Source organism: Anopheles maculipalpis, chromosome 2RL, assembly GCF_943734695.1.
Source record: "Anopheles maculipalpis chromosome 2RL, idAnoMacuDA_375_x, whole genome shotgun sequence".
Classification (NCBI taxonomy): domain Eukaryota; kingdom Metazoa; phylum Arthropoda; class Insecta; order Diptera; family Culicidae; genus Anopheles; species Anopheles maculipalpis.
In genome coordinates this window covers 11,453,615-11,475,035 of record NC_064871.1, presented here as the reverse complement: position 1 = coordinate 11,475,035, position 21,421 = coordinate 11,453,615, and the positions used below count along the sequence as shown (strand labels likewise).

General features: G+C 44.1%; 3 protein-coding genes across 4 annotated transcripts in view; 2 read left to right on the top strand and 1 right to left on the bottom strand.

The window, feature by feature from the left end:
- Positions 1-21,421, top strand: part of LOC126558824 (pyridoxal phosphate homeostasis protein) — a 445,790-nt gene that overhangs the window by 101,495 nt on the left and 322,874 nt on the right. The window lies entirely within an intron of this gene.
- Positions 1-21,421, bottom strand: part of LOC126559679 (GATA zinc finger domain-containing protein 14) — a 55,680-nt gene that overhangs the window by 18,468 nt on the left and 15,791 nt on the right. The window lies entirely within an intron of this gene.
- The window catches only part of LOC126559130 (uncharacterized), a 186,390-nt gene continuing 172,874 nt past the window's right edge, over positions 7,906-21,421 (top strand). Inside the window, exon 1 of the mRNA XM_050215245.1 lies at positions 7,906-7,915. The gene's annotated coding sequence lies outside the window, so the exon portion shown is untranslated. The remainder of the gene's footprint in view (positions 7,916-21,421) is intronic.

The following is a 21,421-nucleotide window of genomic DNA, read 5'->3' as shown; positions in this document are numbered from 1 at the left end:
AGCACACGTTTATATCAATTGAGATATTCCATTTTTGCAAAAGGAGAGTCCATTGGTTGGTGCACGTTGAAGGGCCTGGTTGGCGTTAAGTGCACGAGACAGAATGAACGTGTTGAAAAATTAATCGTGACTGCAATTCGACTCCACCACTTGGACTTGTTCCACAGGAGTGGGTGGCTAGCCTGTGAGTGCATGGGCCAGTGCAGTGTGAGTTATGTTGGTAAGCGTTTCGAAGCCAAATGCTAGTAGTGGTGGTAGTAAGAGCTGGTGACTAATTTGACACATGTCACGTTAGTTTAGTGTCTCGGTCGGCAAACCTCAATGACGGTGGCCGTTTGCACCGAATTCGATTCTTGCAAATGTCGCACTGCTCCCAAGACGCGATCTTTTTTTTTTTTTCGTTCTTTGGCTTGCCTTCCGGGTACATCGTTACCGATGGTAATTACAGTAAAATATGATTTCCTTGAACTTATGCGCACCCAGCAACGGACGAATGGGATGCGCTTTCCACTAATAAGAATCATCAAGTGGCTACGGGGCAACGCAAACCATCACCATCATTCAATCTTGCGTTTAATGGCGAGGTGCTCCGAAACCGAAGCTTGTGGTGGAGAGGAGTTTGTTGCATTTTCCTACTAACAAGCCTGCCTGCCATCATTTATCTTGAGCCCCTATCGGAACCTCAGTATACCGTATACCGTTAGAGAGAAAATCTCATTCATTGTTACGCATTACGCATCCGTACATCCGTGGACTACTAAAGGCAAGAGTGCATCATCTCATCACACATCCCTTACGGGACCTTACGGGGTCCAACTTCAAAACCCGTCGCCGGCAGAAAGGAAATGGAAAAAACGGTTCTCTTGTTTATTAAAAACCTACAAACGACGCCGGTTAATTGCACACCACCGTACATCGATTAATCATCTCCGGAACCCCATTTATCCCCTTACTAGCGTGGCTCGAGCTACACCACCCAACCGTAGGACCGCCGATAGCATCGAAAGTCAATAGACAATTTCCCGCCCCGAAGGGAAAAGACGTGTGCATTCTAGCGGTCGTTTGATAAGTATCTTACTTTGCCGCTCGATCGATAACGCGATGGGCTACGTGGCTACGTTCTCCTGAGCACATCGTACACAGCCCTATCGTAGATCCGCGCTGTGACCAAACCGTTGCGGCTTTGCCCAACCAGCTATGTATATACGCTTTTCTCACCGATTGGTGGAGCCGGCGGTGGCGGCGAAAAGCGTTTGGAAAATGGTGGCGAGGAATTTATATCAATTTAATAATCTATTAATTTGAATGTTTCGATCATGTTCACATTAGCCCTCGCGAGAGTCATGAGAAGCCGAGAGTCGATTGCAGCTAGTACGGTAGCTGGGCGAAGAACCATTGCTTAAACCACTAAACGACGCGTTCGATGCGGTAACGGTACGATATGGCCATACGCATGCAAGTTATGCAATCTCTGGCCGTATGGGGTGGTAATGGGTTTGGTTTCTCTTGCCCTGCTTCATGATAAAAGCGACGTATCATTTCGCTGATTGCTTTCTTGCGTTCAAGATTGGATAAGCACGGCTGATGAGATGAAGCAGATGCAATAGCAGCAAGATGTAAGTGGATATATTGATATTAAAGTCAACCATATCAAGCGCCCTGATAGATCTTAAGGCATACTTTAGCTCGATACGACGAAATGGGGTCCAATTTAAAGCCATTCACTTCCAGAGAAGCAACCGCCTGATGTTCGCCTGATCCGTTTTCGTACCTGTAAATGAAAGAAGAAAAAAAATGCTGTCAAACGTACGTTCATTATCATGGACACAGTGACAGTAATTACGGTGGCCTTCCGTTTTCTCCTTACGCAAACGAAACGGATTACAAATGTTGTGTGTTTGTCATTTGTCAACGGCACCGAGGCTATAGTATCCAGCTGTTTCTACTACTGCGGACGTGTGGTAAGGGTGTGAGTCAATTAGAAGTAAACGAGACTAGTGACGATTCTAATTAGGTAGAGTGAGTGTGTGTTTGTAGTTTCTGTCCTTTTCCTTGTCACGTTACTGTGTTTGTATTAAACACTTTTACCAGCTGGTTGTGACAGGTTGGGAAAAGGTTTATTGTGATTGGTTTCAGCTACTCGATGGAAGTTACGTGGAATATGTATTTTCTTCTAGAACTTTTAGCATAGTTAAAGGTTTGTTGAAGGAGGTAAACTTCTTAGTAAAAGAGTATAAAAGTACAAGAGCAGAGAATTTTCTTTAAAAAAAAAGTTGTCGGAAAAATGTATTCGGTAGGTATTGAATGCGCTTCAATGTTGTCTAAGTAGACATTTATAAACGGAAACTGTTGCAGTGTTCCATCGCTATAATTATAGCAAAAGTAGTTGACATTCAATCTACTGTTTACAACACCAGTTCCAGCACTTGTTGAAGTTGTCAAAGTGGACATGTTTTTTTTGGAGTACTGCTGTAGTGTTCCGTCACTATAATTATAACAAAACTAGTTGAAATTCAACCTATTGTTTACAACACTAGTTCCACTACTTTACTATATCGAGGTCGTATCCTGTTGCAAGATTTTTATTTGTTTCACCCCAACAATGAGTCCTATGATAGGCATTGACAATCGGCACACTTTATCACGAAACTATCTTTTCAACACTATCCCCAAAAACCGCTTAGGAACTCTACCACACAACCAAACTCTTTTGTTCTCGCTATAATTCAATTCTTAATCGGAAGCCTACATAGTTCAGTTTACAAATCAAGGCGAATGTATCAAGCACCGGAAGAACTTTTACGCCAAAGGAGCGAAAGAGACCGGTGTACGAACAATTTGAGCTAGTAAACAGACCCCATCACTAGACCGCCTTTAGGACGAGAATAGTTGCATCTTCCAGCTGGTCTGATGAGTGTATCGGATCCATTCCAATACACACTCCTGACCGGAGAACGGATTTGCGGTTATCGTTTCATTTTGTTGATCTGCCCGGCCCGGTGTTATACACGCAAACCCCGGGAAGCCAACTAACAATGGGAACCTTTGGTGAGATTACAGTACACGAGGATTCTTGTATGTTGCTTGTATGGTCTTTGATTCCTTTACACCGCCTCCATCACCAACAGTGAAGTTCCAATCATCGGAGTAAGGGTTTCCGAAGACTCCTGGACTCCTCCTGGAAGCGGTGGGCGTAATTTATTTGTCTCAATTTAATGCGATACTTCCGATGCTGCTAGAATGTCCCACCGTAAACGGTTCACACCGGTGTGCGTGAGGGTGCTCTGGAGGTTTGGTTGGCTTGGCAATTGACCAGCATTGGAATGGGACCTTCCCTTTCACGCTGTGTTTCATATGACCTCGGTTTGCCGGTCCGGTGGTTCCAATGCCGGTTAGTCACACAGGTCGAATGTCATGTATCGATTGTACACAGTGTGTGGTTCGGTACAGCAGCAAGAAAGTCAACTTCAAGCAAATGGATACATCGGTCCAATGTTCGAAAACCCCTTGCACGGAGATGTCTGCACTGTTTTGGGCATAAATTCCGGAACTGCGCCATCCCGGTTGTCCGCACGCTCAACACTCCGTCGCTCGCTGCTGCGGCGGTTTTTCGGGACCATTGCCAACTGTGTCCCGTGTGTGCGTCTTTATGGTCGAATTTATGGTAATGTGAGGCATGGAGGTTTCCTTCCAACAATTCTTCTTCACCGTCTGTCAACGTGTACCTTCCGTGCACCATTGTTTGCGTCCCAAACAATTCCCCAAAGCCCAGGGGAACCAAACGAGGCTGCTTCGAAAAATAACCTCAACTAAATCGGAGAGCTTTTCCGGTTTGGTTCGGTCGTCGGTACTGCTTTTGGGAGAAAAACAAAAATATAGCCCACTTCCGGCAACATGATACAGTGTGCTATGGTTTGTCGGGTTTTGCGGAGAATAGAACAACAGATTTGCGACACTGCAGTAATGATCCGGTTTGCTGGTTGGGTTTCGTTTGAATAATCCGAAATCCAAAAATACACCAAACATTCCGCAAAACCCTTTAGGATCAATATTTTTAATGTAATTTGTGCACCGTCTTAGTCGGTTGGTGCTCCTTTGCTTTTGGATTTATATAAAGACTCTACAAACCTTATAGCAAGTACATATCTTTCGTAGTCAGTTCACTTTACAGGGTTTTGCAAGCTATTTTTAAGGATCGATCGTATTTTGCATTTTATGTTGCTCATTTTCGTTACTATCAGATTGAAAATCGCTCTGAAATCATGCAGCAAGAAGAAAAGATTCCATAGGAATAAACGATCAAAAATCAATATTTACCTTGTCGTTGTTTTTTTAAGTCTTAAAAGTTTAAAATAAATAATTCATCCATTTAAGAACCATTTTTACGATCGCACAATTCGCCCTACAAAATTTTTCATGCGCTAATTTGCTTAACCATGATACCTGTTGAGCTGTCGACACAAGCCAAATGTGATTTTTTTGGTAAAACTCCATCTAAATGTACCTCAAATTCGTACTGGACGAATTGACATTGTAGGTTTTGCTATTAAATAGTCATGAAAATATTTGTTTCAATGATTTTTTTTCATGACCATGTTTGTTGTGCTAACCCGAAAATAGAAACATCGCCGTAAACTGACACGGTATTATCCTGTCCTGTATACACAAGCAAAAAATTCTGGTATCAATCTGGCTCGGTATGCCCTGGAAAGTGTTAAAAATCTACCCCATTAGATTGGTTTTAAAACGGATTTGACAGAAGTGTCGATTTATACCCACAAAATCTAAATAATCATCAGATAGTGAAAAATCCCTTTACGGAAATGTAAAATGCGGTTAACATTCTTAAAGTAGCCTATAAAATGCTGTATATAATTCATACAAAATGCATTTCTGATGCATCTGTGAAGACCTAAGCCAGCAGCAATTTGCTTCACCTATTTAGGGTAGAAAAATAGACATCGCTCACTTCCGCTTCCGCTGTGGCAAGGGTATATAGTTTACCTGTGTTCAACCAGCAACAAGGAAATAAGCACATAAACCCTCAAACATACAAACAAAAAAAAGACTGAATGTGAATAAAGAAGCAGAGTTGCGTTTATGAGTGGTTTTTACGGAGCTTCGGCAGCTTGGCAAAGAATGAGTGGCACTTGCATTCTCCGGTCTGCTGACTTGCGTTCCTACGCGTGTATGTGTGTTTCATCGCTGAGTTTTTAAAACACTTTTTAGCATTTTTTTAAATTATTGTTCTTGTTTCATTCACATCAACTCAACTTGTGGATGTGCCTTGCTGCCGGTTTTATCCTGCCCATTAGCCGGTTGCCGTCATCATAAGGCCTGGCGGCTGTCAACTCTCTTATCTCATCTATTTCTCAAAACCAACCACCATTCTGCTTACCATTCCCAGCCAGATTCTCACCTTACACATTGCGTGGAAAATGCGTTGGACCAAAGCCCAACTTTTCGGGGTGGTGGCTTTTATCCGTTCAGCATTTTCACTGTACCGAAGCGGCGCACAATACTCCCTCTCTTTCAGCACCGAGTGGCACTTTTCTTTTCGTGCAAATGTTTGTTTTCTTTCTCCACGTTGCATCCATGCTGGGTGTCCATGCTGGTGGAGGCGCCCAGATTTTTAAAGCTATGATTAAATTAATTTACCCCAACTGTCCTGTATCCGTTAGCCGGTGAAAGCACCATTTGCGAACCAAACCGTGACAAATGAAGTGGGAAAATCACAAACAGTTGCTTTATTTTCCTACCAGTAAAAAAAAAAAGCCGACAGACGGCTTTTGCCGTGGGACAGGTTGGTTTTGTGTTTGCCATGCTCTCATTTTATGTTTTCTGCTTATTTCCACCCCCCCCCCCCCCCCCCCCCCCCTACAAGAGCACGAAATTGACAAGAGCGAATGAAGGTGGCTTTTGTTATGAAAACAAAAAATAGCGCTCATGTATTGTAAGGTGCCTTTATTTTTACATCAGATCATATTTTTTCTCCCTATGTTTTCCCACTTCTTTTCACTTTAGAACAGCTCGTTCAGGTACCGTCCGCCCCCAACCAAACAGATTGGATAGAATTACAATTTAGATTATAATATTTAATTGGAAAATGTGTTTTCGTCCTCCGGCGCGTACCGGGGATCGGCGAACCGACGAGCGAAAAATTTTCTCTCTCTCTCTCTCTCTCTCTCTCGTTTATGGGGCCTTTTTATTTTTCTGTACACTTGGGGGCCACACAAGGGCTTCGTATACCTGTAATGTAGTTTACTTCTCCTTTTTTTTTACCTTTTTTCCAGTTTTATTCTGTTTTGTTATTGCCTTCCAAATGCTTTTCCTACCGCAGGCAAGTACCAGTCTCGGCATATCCTATCGTCGAGTGCTCTTCGTCCTTTTTTTCATTAGTCGACTTGTATCTCTTTATCCCACATACACAAATAAACACACACGCACACAGTGTCGAATATTTTTCCTTACTCACCGAAGTAAAAAAAACAGATTTTCCAGCACTTTTCCTAGCATCCGCGGGGATGGAGAGAGAAAACGCTCACACCCACACCCTAGCCTAGGCTCACATCGGTATGGATTTCCCTGCAGCAGCGTTAACCCCCAACGCTCACGATGTTTCTTTAATGTTGTTAATTTACAGAAAATGAGCAATTCTGTGGCCTCGGGAAGGTAACGGCAAGGAAAATGCACCGTCAGACTGGAAAAAATGTATTGAAAAAATCCTGTACCATTCGTATTCCGCCAATGGAGAAACATTTCTTCACCGTCCAAGCGCCGGGGCAATATGTTCCTTTTGCTGGAAAAAAAGGATCACACCAAGGGTCGCATTGGGTCGACGGTCCCAAGGTGGTGTAATGGAGGGTGGAAAAATGAAAGCATGAAAAGAAAATCCAACCGAAGCAACAGCTCGGCTTTCCTTGCTGAGAAGCACAAGCCAACCGTTCGTGACCTTTACACTTTTCTCCCTTCCTGCGAATTTCCATTGGATTTTTCCATCCAAATAGTGTAAGTTGATCCTCTTAGGAAAAAAAGTATAGCGTAGGATGAAGCTTTTACATCGCTTTTCCCTGTGAAAGCATGTGAGAAGAATACTTATGTGTTTTGTTTTTAAAACTACATGTTGAAACTTACAACTCACAGACGATTGTTATTCAACGAGAAATGAAGCTCACGCCCCTTTAGCTATTAGACTCGAGAGTTGAGAAGCGGAACGATAGTACTAGAAATTGCATTACGATTTTCTCCCTCATTAATGCTGCACATTGTATGTGCCCGCGTGTGCCCTGCCACAGATCGATCCCTTTCCCCGCATGCTAGAAGACCCGACTTGTCGAAAGACTTGCAAAATTCATCAAAGCTCCAAAACAGTACGCACACCAAAAACATGTGTGTGTGTGTGTGGGTGTGCGTTCGTATGTGTGCAGAACCATCCTTTGCACGTAAAATCTCATTTTCAAATTCAAAATCCGAATCAAAGCCAACAAACTGCGCGGCTCCCTGTGCTCTTGTGGGCCTCCCCCCTCCCCCTGCACAGTACGGGGTCTCTGAGACAATGTGAGCGCCCTCATAGCACCCGACGGCAAGTGAATAGTATTTAATGTGGTTTACCGTGCTACGTTGTAACCGCAACCGCATCCCGGCATCCTATTTCGACGACGACCGGAGACCCGGCGCAGGATTACTTTCATCCCGGGAAAGGTTGCGCTCACGGAACGCCACTACGCACCCGGTAGCATGTGTGTGTGTGTGTGTGTGTGTGTGTGTGTGTGTGTGTGTGTGTGTACGCATCATGTTGTTTGCACGGTGGGAAGCAAATAATTAATTCTTGAATTACCAACGCAACGCGGTTCAGTATTTGAAGTTTCCATCCAGCGGGGATGGTTGTGATTGACATAGGGCGCCGCATTTGTAACTCACGTGCAGCAAAGCAGCACTGAGGCGCACCAAACGCGCCACAGCATTTTGCTGAAATATGTCCTTCAATATTAATCAGGCTCTCCAGGATACACACACTGCATCATCTTCAATATCTGCCCGTGCGGCAGGAATTGGTACAGATCAAGGGAAGACTTCGGTGAGCAGTCGCGCGAAGCAAAAGCATAAATTGGCAATGCACCATGTTACCGTGTACTGTATTTTTGGTTGCAAATTAAAAGAGTGATTTTATTTATGTTTCTGTTGTCCTTTTGTGTGCGAGTAGATTTTCCGGTTTTATGCACGGTGAAGTATCGCCACGGAACGATATAATCCGCAACTCGAATCATTGTCGTCCCTTCAGCATCAACTTCCAGAATACCTTGATTTTTTATTTAATGATACACGATCGTAAATTTCGCTTCGATTTGGCTCGTAAAGTAAATGTGCTTGAAAGGAAAAAGCAAGATGCTTCGCATCAATACAACTCCCACAAAGTGGATCAAATCCCAACGATCGCCGGTGGGTCTCTTGGTTAAACACAAGGTTAACCGTGTGCGAAATTTGACCCATATTGACCATTACAGGTACCTAACCAACGTCCCCCGGATCGTGTTTTCCTAGAGGTGTCGACGGACAGTGAGAAATTTATAGCTGTTTTGTGCTATAATATACTTATTGCAGAAACCCCTAGAACGCAACTTTCGGTGCAATATGTTTCGAACCCATTCCCGCGGGTGCAGGCAGATCTTGTGGATGACATTTGCATCTTTGATCAGCCAGGTGGGCCGATCGGGGGTTTGCTGGTCTGCATCGTCTACACGACTGTTGTGCTTCACGTTTGCTCCTTCGTGTTACCTTGCTTGGACATGACATTCGCTACCCAACTGTCGCGTCTGTGACAACATTTGCGTTACGATCGGACGCGGACTATTTACGATGCCGGTGGTTGTTGTTTTACTGCGGTGTCAGTTTTTGGTACGTTCGGCCTACGTTATGCGAAATGCTTGAGCCGTATGTTGGAGCTGTAAACGATTGATATAGTTTATGGCGGTTGAAGTGTCTATAAATTCATATCAATAATATGAAATCATTTTCAATCAATGATAACCAACGGGGATTATATACATTATTAATGCGTGGATTAAATGGTGTTTGTTTTGATTGCAGTAAAACCTGTGTAATAGTTTTCTCCATTCGAGTTCTTAGATGACTTACGTCAATAGGTATAGACGAATAATCCGCATAAATATACAGGGCGAAATCAAGGCGAAATTCGTCGAAGAAATAAGTAATGATTCTTTAAAGAGATTCTTATACAAACTAGCTATAAAACTGCTGAAGCATGCTATAAAGCAGCACAGGTTATTTAAATATTCTCAATCCTCTTGACAAAATCTTTGTAAATCCGTCAACTATGGCATAACTAAGAGAAAATTTTTGTTAAAAAAAATTCCTCAGTAGTGGAAATTGAGAGATTTATCGATAAAAAAAGTCCTTAAAACTATCTAAGTTGGCATATTTTTTCAGTAGGCGACCTCTATTCACGAAATGTGCCCTTTTAGACAGTGTTCAGCAAATTTATACTGATAAAACCCTTAATAGTGATTATAAGTGTATGTTTAAAAATTAGGTGAATAATTTAGAGAATTTCCAAAGCAATTCAGAAGCAAAAAGATTACTATTTAATGTGATATAAAAATAGTTCCCAAACTATTCAAATTAGAGCACTCAATCTCAGTTTATCGTGTCGATTGCGAAAGAAAATTCATTATTTTCTAATGTCCTAAATTCCATTACCGTAACCTGTTCATAATTCCTCTAAGATCAAGCACTAAATTATCTCACACATCATCTTCGTACGCCTGCAAATGTCCGCCTCCAAGAAACGTTCAATTTTTGTTTGAGTCAACTTTTCATCCCTTACTGGAATCTCACTCCCGAACAATCAACCCCTACACGGAAAGAAGTTTGTTCGAAAAGTCGGCGAATAGTTAATTGGAAAGCTTTTCAACCAGTTTAAGGACACCATTTCATTTTCATTTCTCATCCCCGCAGGCACAAAATCGTCAAGAATTAGTGGTGGTGGTGGTGGTGGTGGCAGTGGTGATGTCCTAGCATCCCTTAGAACCAAACAGGAGTGGAGAAGCTGATAACAAACTTTTCCCTACGAAACCGTCCTATACACACGCATGACTCCTTCTAGAGTTGGCAAAGGATTTGATAAAAAGGATTCCGATCGAATGACTTTGAGCCACGTGTGTGCGTGTGTGTTAGTTTTTTTCTTCTTCTTTGTGCTAGTTTTTACTCCATCAATTTCAGCTTCATCCATTTCAAAAGACCATCAAACAGGCGCGAGCGTTCTAAGACATCAAGCCAGAAACTTGACCGCAATAACTTTCAATTTGTTGTTAGATAACACACACACACACCCGTCAAGAAAGTGGTCTTAGACTCACCGTTTAGCCCTCAAAACGAGCGACAACCGTCATCGACAAGGATTTCAGTAAGGACGAAAAAGGGACGCGTGTGGGCTGCCTGCCGGTTTGCCTGGCTGCGATAAGGAAAAACACTTCTTCGCTCACCATCACATAAGGAAATTTTATGGCCACTCCTGGTGGTACACTTCCCTTTGCCCCGGCAGCCATTGCCTGACACACACACACACACACACACACACACACCCTTTTTTCCTCATTTCCCTTTGTGTGTGCCTCACCGACGCACACCGTCTTTCAACGTGATTGCGACCAAAGGAAAACAGGGAAACATATTACGAACACGAACTCCTTGGGGAAAGATTTTCTTTCGATGGCATTTTGCCTGCCCGAACCGCTCCATTGACACGCTGTTTGTCCTTTCCCCGTGACCAGGTCTCCGCTTTGGCCGGGCTCGAGCTGTGTTCCTCTGGTTTCTATGAAGTTTTACAGGAAACTCACCGACGGGCGGCTCTTTTCGGCGGTGAGTCGTACCCTCGTGCTTCCTTCGCTTTACTCAATTACTTTGCACGTGTATGCGTACGACTGCTCTAGCATGGCGTAGTGGCAGAAGCATTATTTTCCCTGCCCATTCGACCCAGTTTTTCCTCCACGGTAGTGGTGCGTTTCCCTACAGCGCAAGATACACACAGAGCTTACAAATTATTTATTAAAGAAGATTTTACTGCTCTGGTACATTTTATTACAGGCAGTCGAATGGAACACCTTCGCTTCTTCGGGGTTTCTATTTCCATTTGCGTCGGTTTCATTGCGTTCCCTTGATCCTGCCAGATCTACTTTACTATTTCACAGTAATGGAAGGAACATTCGTGGATGGGATGGTGCATTACAATTGCTAGAAAAGTAGCTCACACTCACAGTTTTTAACAGTATATTTCAAAAAATTATGAACTAGAAGAACTTATATGAAACTAAATTGAAAGTAAAAAGAATCTATATATTAGTAGCTATACTCAAGCTTTCTTTCTTTTTGATATAAAAATTTCCATAAAGATGCTTAACAATTTCCTAAGAATGGGTTGAACCAGTTTTTTATAAGTGTTTTGACGGTCAATTCCTGATTGGTCTCCAAACAAAACTAACAATCCGAACTGGCCTGCTTCAAAAGCTTTAAGTTGTTGTCGAACAAAAAGAAAAAAACAGCAAACCAAACTCTTGTTTTAACCCTCAAAACTACTACTCATAAGAAGATCTTTTGAGTAGTGCTATATGTAGAGCACTAGTGGTATACGGACTACTTATAATTGCTAGACTGTTCGAAAGAGGCCGCCTAATTTATTTCGATTTTATTCTTATATCATCATAAATCCCAATTAAAAAATATGTTATGTCATAATTTTTTATATATCCTTGCTCTTTTGTTTATCCTTGGTTTAGTATTATGTCCAGCAGACACTTGAATCTAATCATACAAATAAAAAACCTTGACATAAGTCATCAGAGACCATTATTTAAGGTTCGCTATAAAATCCATAAATAATGTTTTTTTCTAGCAGATGATTGATTGACTCGTTACATGTTGCATTACGTATGCCCGAATGTATGAAACGTTTAGCACAACACTGTTTCCTTGATCGAAATGGTTGAGTAAACGCCCCCTTTAATAAACCTCCCCCTTTTTGCCAGTCGGGTACAATAATGCGACTAAAAGCCAAGAAGCTGTCGTGTTACCGGTTGCCGGTCCCGTCCGTCACGCAAGAACCGGACAACAGACCATAGTGTTCCAAAACCAAGGTGTGGCCAGTCCTTGATTAAACCTCACCCTCACTCGCCATCACTCCAATCGCCGCTAAATGCACATTTAGTCACTTGGGGTACGTGTTCGTGTTGCTCACTTTAATACAATTTCAATCCAATAGACTACCGACGGAATGGTGCCGGACGCGCGTTGTACCGGTGTTCGTTCGCCAAACCCAATCGAAACGATAATGATCATGCAGGACACTTAACCTGCAGCAAAACTAGAGCAAAAGAACCCCTTTTTCACTGCTTTACGTTGTGGGGTCGTGTTGTTTGCCCTTCGATCAACGCACAAAGTAGGAAAACCGAACCGATAAGCGACGTGAGCGTGAAGAAAGCAGTAGCAATTCAAACCAAAAACAAAAGAAGGAAGAAAAGAAACCTGCAACCAAATATCTAATCAAATCGTATCGTCCACCGCACCACCTACTGGGTGAAGCCGGTCTGAAGCCGGTTGGAAGGAAAATTAAACTTAACGATTATGGCGCTGGCGAGAGTATTACCACGTGTGCGCGAGCACGATGCTATAATATCTTCAATCGCACCCAAACCGAAAGTAAAGCTGCTGACTTACACTTTCTGTGTTGTGTTGTGGGTCGATTGTTTTTTCTTGCCGTCGGATTCGGTTCGGATAAGAATTGCCAATGCTTCTGCTTCTTCTTCTTCTTTTCGTTCCGCAAGTGGTTATTGTTTTCTGTGTTTTTTTTCTCCCTCCTCTCGCAACATAACACAGTGTGGAAGCATAAAATAATTCATGAATTTTTATTGCGACATTTTCGCTCTGTTATTTCGGCGCAATAGGTCGAATGTTTCGATGGTTCGGTACAGCAGACCTCCCGCCAGTATGGTAGCAGGATCCTTGAAGAAGAATGTTTCTGCGGTATTTCCAGAGACCCGGACCCCGGCGAGGAGGGGCCCGCAACTCGCCAGAGATGCGGTTATAAATTTGGATTTGTGGGGTTTTTTGCTGCTGGACGCGGAAAGTACGCATCGGATGGAGCCGGATTGGCGAGGATTGCTGGTGCTGGTGGTAAACTTTCCACGCCTATAAAGTAAGGAATTTTCACCATTAAATATGATCGGGTGTATGAATGTAAAGTATCCCATAAAGTGGATTAAAACCCATATCGTTAATAGAAATGTGTGTATTAACATCGTGCAAAAAAACTCGAGTTTATAAGCACAAATGTTTCGCCAAGTATTGTTTTTGAAGCGTTCAGCAAAAATGTTTGAATTGAGAATGCGAATAGAAACCAACTCCCGGACAAACTTTCTAGCAAATTCAAACTGCTGCTATGGAAAGGACAGCACTTGCGGGTAAAATTATCATTATCCTTCTGCCATCAAAATCGAAAGGGTTTTTTCCAGCAACATTCATCCTTCGAGAGAAAAACAGTAACTGGCAAACCTACCCTATTGGAAAGCCTTTTACATTTTAATCACATGTTGAAATAATCCCCAACTCCAACTGGCGCCCGATACCTATGGAAAAACCACACCCGCACACACACACACATGAATTGGATGCATTCCATCGAACGCGTTACGGAAAAGTGAATAGAGCGCATTATTAACGCGAGGCGGCTTTCGTCCATCGCTCGCGGTAAAAGGGACTTGGCCCACACGATAAATAGCATCGTGCGCGCGTGTGTGTGTATGTGCACATCCTTTTAAAATAATTTTACTTCACCGGCAGAACTGTCAGCGCGCGCCTGGAAGGGAAAGGTTTTGGCTTCGAAAACACGGTGCTCGATTGCACATCGTTTCGTATTTACTTTCAATCGATCAACTAACCAGCTTTCAATAGTGGGATGGACAGCGATGGTTGGGAAACCTATTTTTCCACCGCACCGAACCATGTAAATAACGCAACCAGCGAAAGGGAAACGGAAAAAATGTGGAAGACAAACGCTGCACCTCATCGATGCCACCACATAGTGATGGTTATGAATTTTTCGAGCTCATTAGTCGATGTGATGAATGGTGGGTGGAAATGTTATTACACATGCACACATACACCTAGTAGGGTGGTGCTGTTGTGGTGGGGGTGTTGTGCATCGTTCTATAGTCTTTTGTGCCGAAACTGAGCTGTGGCGTTGTAAAGAAAATGAGAGAATTGTACAACTTTATCACAGCTTGAGTTTGTAATTACTTTGAAAGTTGTGTGTTGGATAGTATTGATAATGAGATAAACATATACTCATTTTTCTCCCACTTAATTTTAATTGAGTAAATGGTTTGGATTTGACATTTTTGTAGCATAAAATAAAATTGCGATAAATGAATGCAAAATAAAATCTCCCAAAACATGACAAAATGAACTGAATAATGAACACCTGAAAATGAACTTGAAGCTATAGGTTGGGGTAGGTGTTCTGATAAATGATGGTTCAGAATCTATCGTTCAAAGTGACCACCAATGGTGAATTATGGTAAAACGTTTAATCTTCTTCTTCTTCTTTTTTGGCCTGCTCATTGAGCACGTCGCGTCGACAAGGTCAGGTCTCCAATCAGTTTCTAGGAAACTCGATCCAGGGCTGCAGTCCTCCATCCACGGCTGCATCCGATCTCCGACAGATTAGACTCCACTTGATCCAGCCAACGAGCTCGCTGTGCTCCTTTACGCCTCGTGTCGAACGGGTCGCTGGTGGGGCCTTCATGGTGGGGCATGAGTCCGGCATCCTCATCACGTGACCCAGCCAACGTATCCTTCCGGCTTTGACTACCGTCAGGATATCAGCAACGCCAAACAGCTCAGCTAGCTCGTGGTTCATTCTCCTTCGCCACACGCCCTGCTCGCACACACCGCCAAAGATAGTCATTATTACCCGTCGCTCGAAAATGGCGAGAGCATTGGCGTCCTCCGTCAGCATAGTCCAAGACTCGTACCCGTAGAGGACTACCAGACGTATCAAGGTGCGGTAAATTGTGCATTTCGTGTGTTGTTGGAGTCTTCTGGATCGCAGGAGTTTGTGGAGTCCTTAGAAGGCACGATTCCCCTGAACAATGCGCGCCTTCTGATTTTGCTGCTTACGTTGTTGTCCGAAGTTACGATCGTACCAGGGTAGCAGAACTCCTCTACCACCTCGAGATCGTTGCCGTCAACTGATACTCTGCTTCCGAGTCGGGCCTTATCACGGTCAGAGGCTCCGGCAAGCAAGTATTTTGTCTTAAACGAAACGCTTAATACAAATTTGAATAATCGTCGAACTGACGGTTAAAAATATTTTAAAATTTTGTACTATCGCGCTAATCTAATCCCTCAAGAAGTTGCTGGAGATTCTAATCTCATCAAGAAGCGATATGGCCCTAAATGAAGTGTGATCTGTTGGAGCCTTAAATCCCTTTTTAGCCCTTAAGCCCTAAAAGAAGACTGGCCTGTTGGATGAGGCGATTGTGGTGTTGGTCTTCACATGGCAGGCAAAAAAGATCAAAAAAACAATTTCTGAATGAAGCAACGAACGATCGTTCGAAACCACACTCACCTTCATTAGCACATGAAGAAAGTAACGAAAGGTTGGTGTTATCAACCACGACGAACTATGCTCGTTTTAAATTTCTGTGGTAGAAATTATCAACAAATACAAAACATATTCAAATAAAAAAGAATTTAACTAAACATTTTTAAATTGAGAAAAAAAATTATTATGGCAATAAAATAGGAAAAAAAAAACAACTAGAATGTAAAATGATACATACGACAGTGCAATCTAGGTGGTCATCTCAACAATTCCTACCTCTAGCGGTCATCGACCAACGCATTCATTAGCTCCGCTATCTCCCATTCTCAAACCGAGCGAACTGGACAAGGTAACAGGAGCGCTAGAGATAAAACACAAACCACCCATCTCCTAAGGGACGTACCAGCCAAGTGCCAGCCAAGATACGCCCCATGCAGCGTATCCCGAAGGCGGTGTATTAATTAAAACTATTTAAACCATTTTATCATAAATTGAAAAAGACTGGAAGCCAAACGCGTCTCCCGGAAGGGTCCTTCTACGAAAAAAAAAGCAAAGGGCGGATGAAGTTCCCACAAGCGTCCTCCTTAGCAGATCTGGATGCGCTTTATCTTCGTTTGATTTTGCCCATCGTTTCTCTATTTGCTGTTAATTGTTAGTTGCGCGGGAATGCAGCGAAAGCGATGGTTCCGCAGCAAGATGCAAATATCGGCACAGATTCTCGATCTTTTGTGACTATTTTACAACCGGCCCCGACGCTCTAAACTGCAAAACCAGAAGGCTCTTGGTTGCGTTTTAATTATGCTCCGTTTCCGACTTTACTCCAGTCCGTCGGTAGCTGTTTTTGTTTATCAAAACCTAACTCTTTCGGTGTTCCAGCTGCGCTCCAAAAACCGCGCCGAAGTCTGACTCCTTCGCTCGCTATCGTAAATCACGCTTTAAAGGTTATAATGAATTCGTTACTTTTCCCCATCGCGCTTCAGGAAGGATGTTCGTAAGGGTTTCCACGTTTCTTTTTCGCTCCACACCGGACGCGCTTTGGGCGGACTTTGAGCAATTACTCCAATTTGCAATTATAAGTCAAATTGATTAACGTAATAAGATAATAAAGTCAAAGCCATTCACCGGTCGCACCCTCGGATCGGTCATCCTTTGCACCGACCGTGTGTGTGTGTGTGCGCAGTGAAATAAGACACCAACTAGCAGCTATAAAAAAATCGGACAAAACACAGCTCCACAACTCTACCGAGACCGTAAACCGTGAGACCGTTGGACCAAAGTCTCGAAATGCATCTCCTCCTTTTCCTCCCACTGCGCCAAAAACCCTAGCCATCGTTGAGGTCCGTAGTGTTCGGGTGGCAGCACAAATGCTGCCACTTATTGGCCCATAAATCCTTCGCTGAGACTCACCTCATCGAAACGAATGTATGTAGCGAAACTAGTTGGCCAGTTTTTTTTACCTCGTTTTTCGCTCTGCTTGCCTAGGCAGTGGACAGGCTTGAACAATCGCCCGATGGAAGGATAAATGGGTGTCCGATGCACATCCTTATCCTACGGGAATGGAGCGGGATTAAGAGCGAAGCGAACGAGAAGCGGTTCGCTGAGTGCAATACAATGCATGCTGGTTGGAAGGACCCCGAGCACCAAAGCGGAGGGCAAGATTATAGGAGGATTTATTAACGGAAAATAATAAGAAGCAAGTAAAATATCGCTTATATTGCTTTTATTTACAAACAGCGCGACGGCAAACAATAAATCACGATAGCTCGCGGTGCTGTGGGACCTGCTAGGTCTACGGGCCGATCTAAGAACGCCAACGGAAGAGACCGTCGTGTTGTGGTGTAATGTGGTTGTCCTGTTTGCATGTTTCATGTGGCTGAGGTTGCACCATTGATTGGGAAAGCCAATGATTGTGGGTTGTTTTTTTTCCAATTCCTGACAGACAATAAAACAATGTCCTTCTTTGTGAAATTGAACCCAGAATCAAGCAACACGATCGCGAGATGTTTAGAAGACGATGTAAATATTTTTATAGCAAATGATTTAGTATTGCTATAATTGCTGGCAATGCTAAAATCAATTAAAAGCGCTGCTTCCCTGTTCTATTATGACTCTCAAAGATCGCCAACTAAGGCCGGGAAATATCTAGACCGATCAGCGATCAGCAAAGCCTTTGGCAGTTTTCCGCACCCGTATTACGGAACCATGCCAAAGCGGCTGGCCTGCATTGAGCGCCCGCTCACCTGCATCGGCACAAAAATAGAACCAAAAGAAGTCCACACCTTCACAACCGACACAAAACGTTAATAAACTTGTCCATGTTCCATTATCTACCGCCCGCGATAAGCCTTGCCAGCTTGCCCAAGAACAGCCCGTTACAGCAAGCCTCACACACATTCCCCGTACCCGTAAGTCTCTGCGATCGCTTATCGTGCACAATAAGTTCAACTGAGAGACCTGACCGAACACGGCTCTTGCGTCCAGTGAACCGGAATGCATCGGCTGATCGAGATGCACCCGGGTGCGATTATTACTGCGAAAAAGCGAATGTGGATTTTTCATTTCCGCGCATCCCTTTTACCACATTCCGTACGGAACGAACTGGCACGTACTGGCGCGAGCAATAGACGTGTATAGACGAAGCCGTAAGCATACCACCGCGCGCTAGCAAAATTCTCTTGCCGAGAATGGTCAGAACATGAGCAGAAAGGGGCAGAAAGGCGAGATAGAGACGGCACAGTGCTCTCGAAGGACTTAAAAGGTTTGACCATAAATTATGCATCGCTTTTGCCAGCACTACTCCGCCCGCGATTTGTAGCTAGTCCCGGGACGGACAGATTGATAAAACATTGTAAACAAAGCCTGCGGGCAAGTGTCGGCTGGGACTGATGCATCGGGCCATCGTGTGGCACAGAGTATAGGCGCGTATGGTGAGTTTGTATTACTTTGTAGCGGCCAGGTCAAGAAAGCGGGGAAGAATTCGAACACGCATTTATACGAATACGAATTCAATCCGGTTCAGAGGTGCGACTGATTATAGGCAAATGCTGGCAGTGTGCTCAGTACACCGCTCGACGCTTTCATACCGGCAGCCGCCAAAAATGCTAATGAGTATTTATGACCACCTGTCACTGTTGATTCCGGTGCGTATCGATCTCGCGTATCGAAACGTTGTCGCGGCCGACTTGAACCGCCCCTTTCTCCTCGTCTCCCTCCATCATACGGTTCGACTTTGACAAGCTTGTCCAACATCCTACCCGAATCTGTAGTAACCCTCGCAACGGTCGCAGTCGGCGAGCCCGCGTAAAGCCGCTTTATTTGTACTCACGAAATCGATCCATGTGGGTTGTTGGGTTGTGCGAAGTTTTTTTTTCTTGGTACCTTCCCCCCCTGCAGCCGGTTTCCTTGCTCGCGGTTTGATCTTAACAACAGATCGAACATCACCGATAAGATCCCCGTATGTTCCGCAAACCTGCCCAAACCAAAACCGAGAAAAAAAAGTGCTTTGGCCTTCCAAGTTACCACCAGGCAAACGGGAGGTGCCCGAAAATGGGTGCTGATTAATGGTGTAATTAATTTCGTTACCAGCAGCAAATTATCGGAATCTGGCTGCGCTATCGTAGGTGATTCTGGAACCTGCAGCACCCGATCGACCCGTGATGATGATGATGATCCAGTGGAACATCGTGTCCAGAAGGTTCACCCGCCCAGGTCCACAATACATTACCACGCATTCGACGGCAACCGACAAAACAGGGAATGGTACGACATTTGTCTTGCGGATTGCGAAACCACCGTGTGGATCCTCACTTTGGCGCGGAGTTAATGTGCCTCAAGTGGGAGGAACACTCATTTCTTACTTACTTGCTCCAGAGAAATGGGAGGACACCGTGGCTCATGGCGTTTTTGGCGCATCCGTTCGAATGCTGCGTTAGCGTACCTGGTAAATGGAGAATGGGAGAAGAGTTTTTGTTAAATTAATGATGGCCGCTCTGTCTTGTGGTTGACTAATTTCGTTAAGACGCTGGGTAATGGAGAATGATCTTTTCTCTTATGCGCAGTGGCGCAAAAAAAAATTAACTCTCCCAAAAGGCCACATTGTGCACTGTGAGAAACAGTTAAAACCCAGCACACTAAATTCGATATTGGTTTTCTGCATTTAAACAAACCCGATCTGTATCCATTAAAAGTGAAGCTGAGCTATAAATATAAGAGGTCCATCCGCAGCTCTCAACACACGAAGAAAAAAAACGTTTTCTAGCCTTGAAATCAATTTATGATGTTGGGCTGCCGGTTTTCAAAATCCGATCCTGCCGTTTTCGCTAAATCACTCACAACAAATCAATAAAAATCATAATGGTTAACGAAAATGGTTCGGTCCGAGGGAGAAAAAACAAACAACCTCCCCTGTCTCATGCACTATGTTTAACTGGTGGTCCATAAAACATAAAAACACGCTCAAACCTATCACTCTTGCACTCCAAACGGGCTACCGAAAAAGGCGATCGGCATTCGTCGGAAGATCGGATACTGAACGATGGTTAAAGAGTGCGCTTGAAGTTTGGGCGCGTTTTTTCGCTAATAAAACAGAGCCCAAAGCTCATAATTAACTCTCAAGGTAGCAGCATTTGGCGAAATTGGGCCCATTTCCTCTATAAAGCGCCGTACAGCGTGCTATAAAATGTTATCCTTACTTATAACAAAGAAAAAGCTCCCATCCCATAAGAGACCGGACAGGTATGGAACTGGATGAGCTGCTATAAACGAGCTACTCTTCTCTAGAGACCTTGAAGCGTTTCATCATTTGGCGAGTCCACTCTCGATTATCCGGTGTGCCCGTAGTACAACTAAATAAAGTTCCAATCTTGATCCCAAAGCTCTCCATCGCCGCGTCCATTCTTCTCTGGTCCATGGAATCATAATTAATTCAACAACTGTTCTCACAAATGCTAGGCATCAATCAAGTCACCATGGGGCCACCACCACCACCACCACCATCACACCGGACTTGATCATGTCGGCAAGATAAGCGTGCGGCAACGCACCACCAACCAAGTCAGGCTGACACGACGCGTAGGAATCTAATCTTGTTCTATTACGTGTAGCTGTTTCTTCTGATCTCTCAGCTAATCGTGATACTCCGCTAAACGCTAACGCGGACCCTATAGCGATCGATCGGTTTTGAGAGCACTTCGCTTTAGAGGTGTTCGGTGCACATTAACTAGCCAGAGCAACACAGATTCTTGCACACCGGCCCAAGCGTCGATTCGATCGCCCGCTAATTTGTGCCCCACGGCTAATCCGATCGGATCGAACACACCACTCCCCCCGGTAAACGCGGAACAGAGTCAGAAACCCCCGTCATCCGGGACATATCCCAAGCGCGCACAATTGCGGGTCCTTTTGCTCGCGGTGGATAATAAATTGCGCACAATCGGGTCTGTTGCTTTGTTTTAACAAAATAAGGGCTTCTCGTTGCAGGGTACCTAAAAGAGGCCGCGAATATCTAGGGTGATCTCTCTACGAGGCAGGCGGGCACGCAAATCCTTCGCTAGAAGAGCCTTGAACCATTTGCCGAGTGCAAGTTTGGTGCCTGCGTCAGGCGACAATCACACGGCGGACAGGACGCAATTTTTCCAAAACGATGAAAGTGAAGGTGAAACGGCGACAGCATTTAGGGAAGGGAGGGGGAGGGGGGAGTGGGGAGCAAAGCGATCACATACTACGCGTCTGTCATAAAGTGATGTGAGTGATCGAACTCGTTCCCCAACCTGACAGGTTGGAATAATCGAACCGGCGTAATGTGTG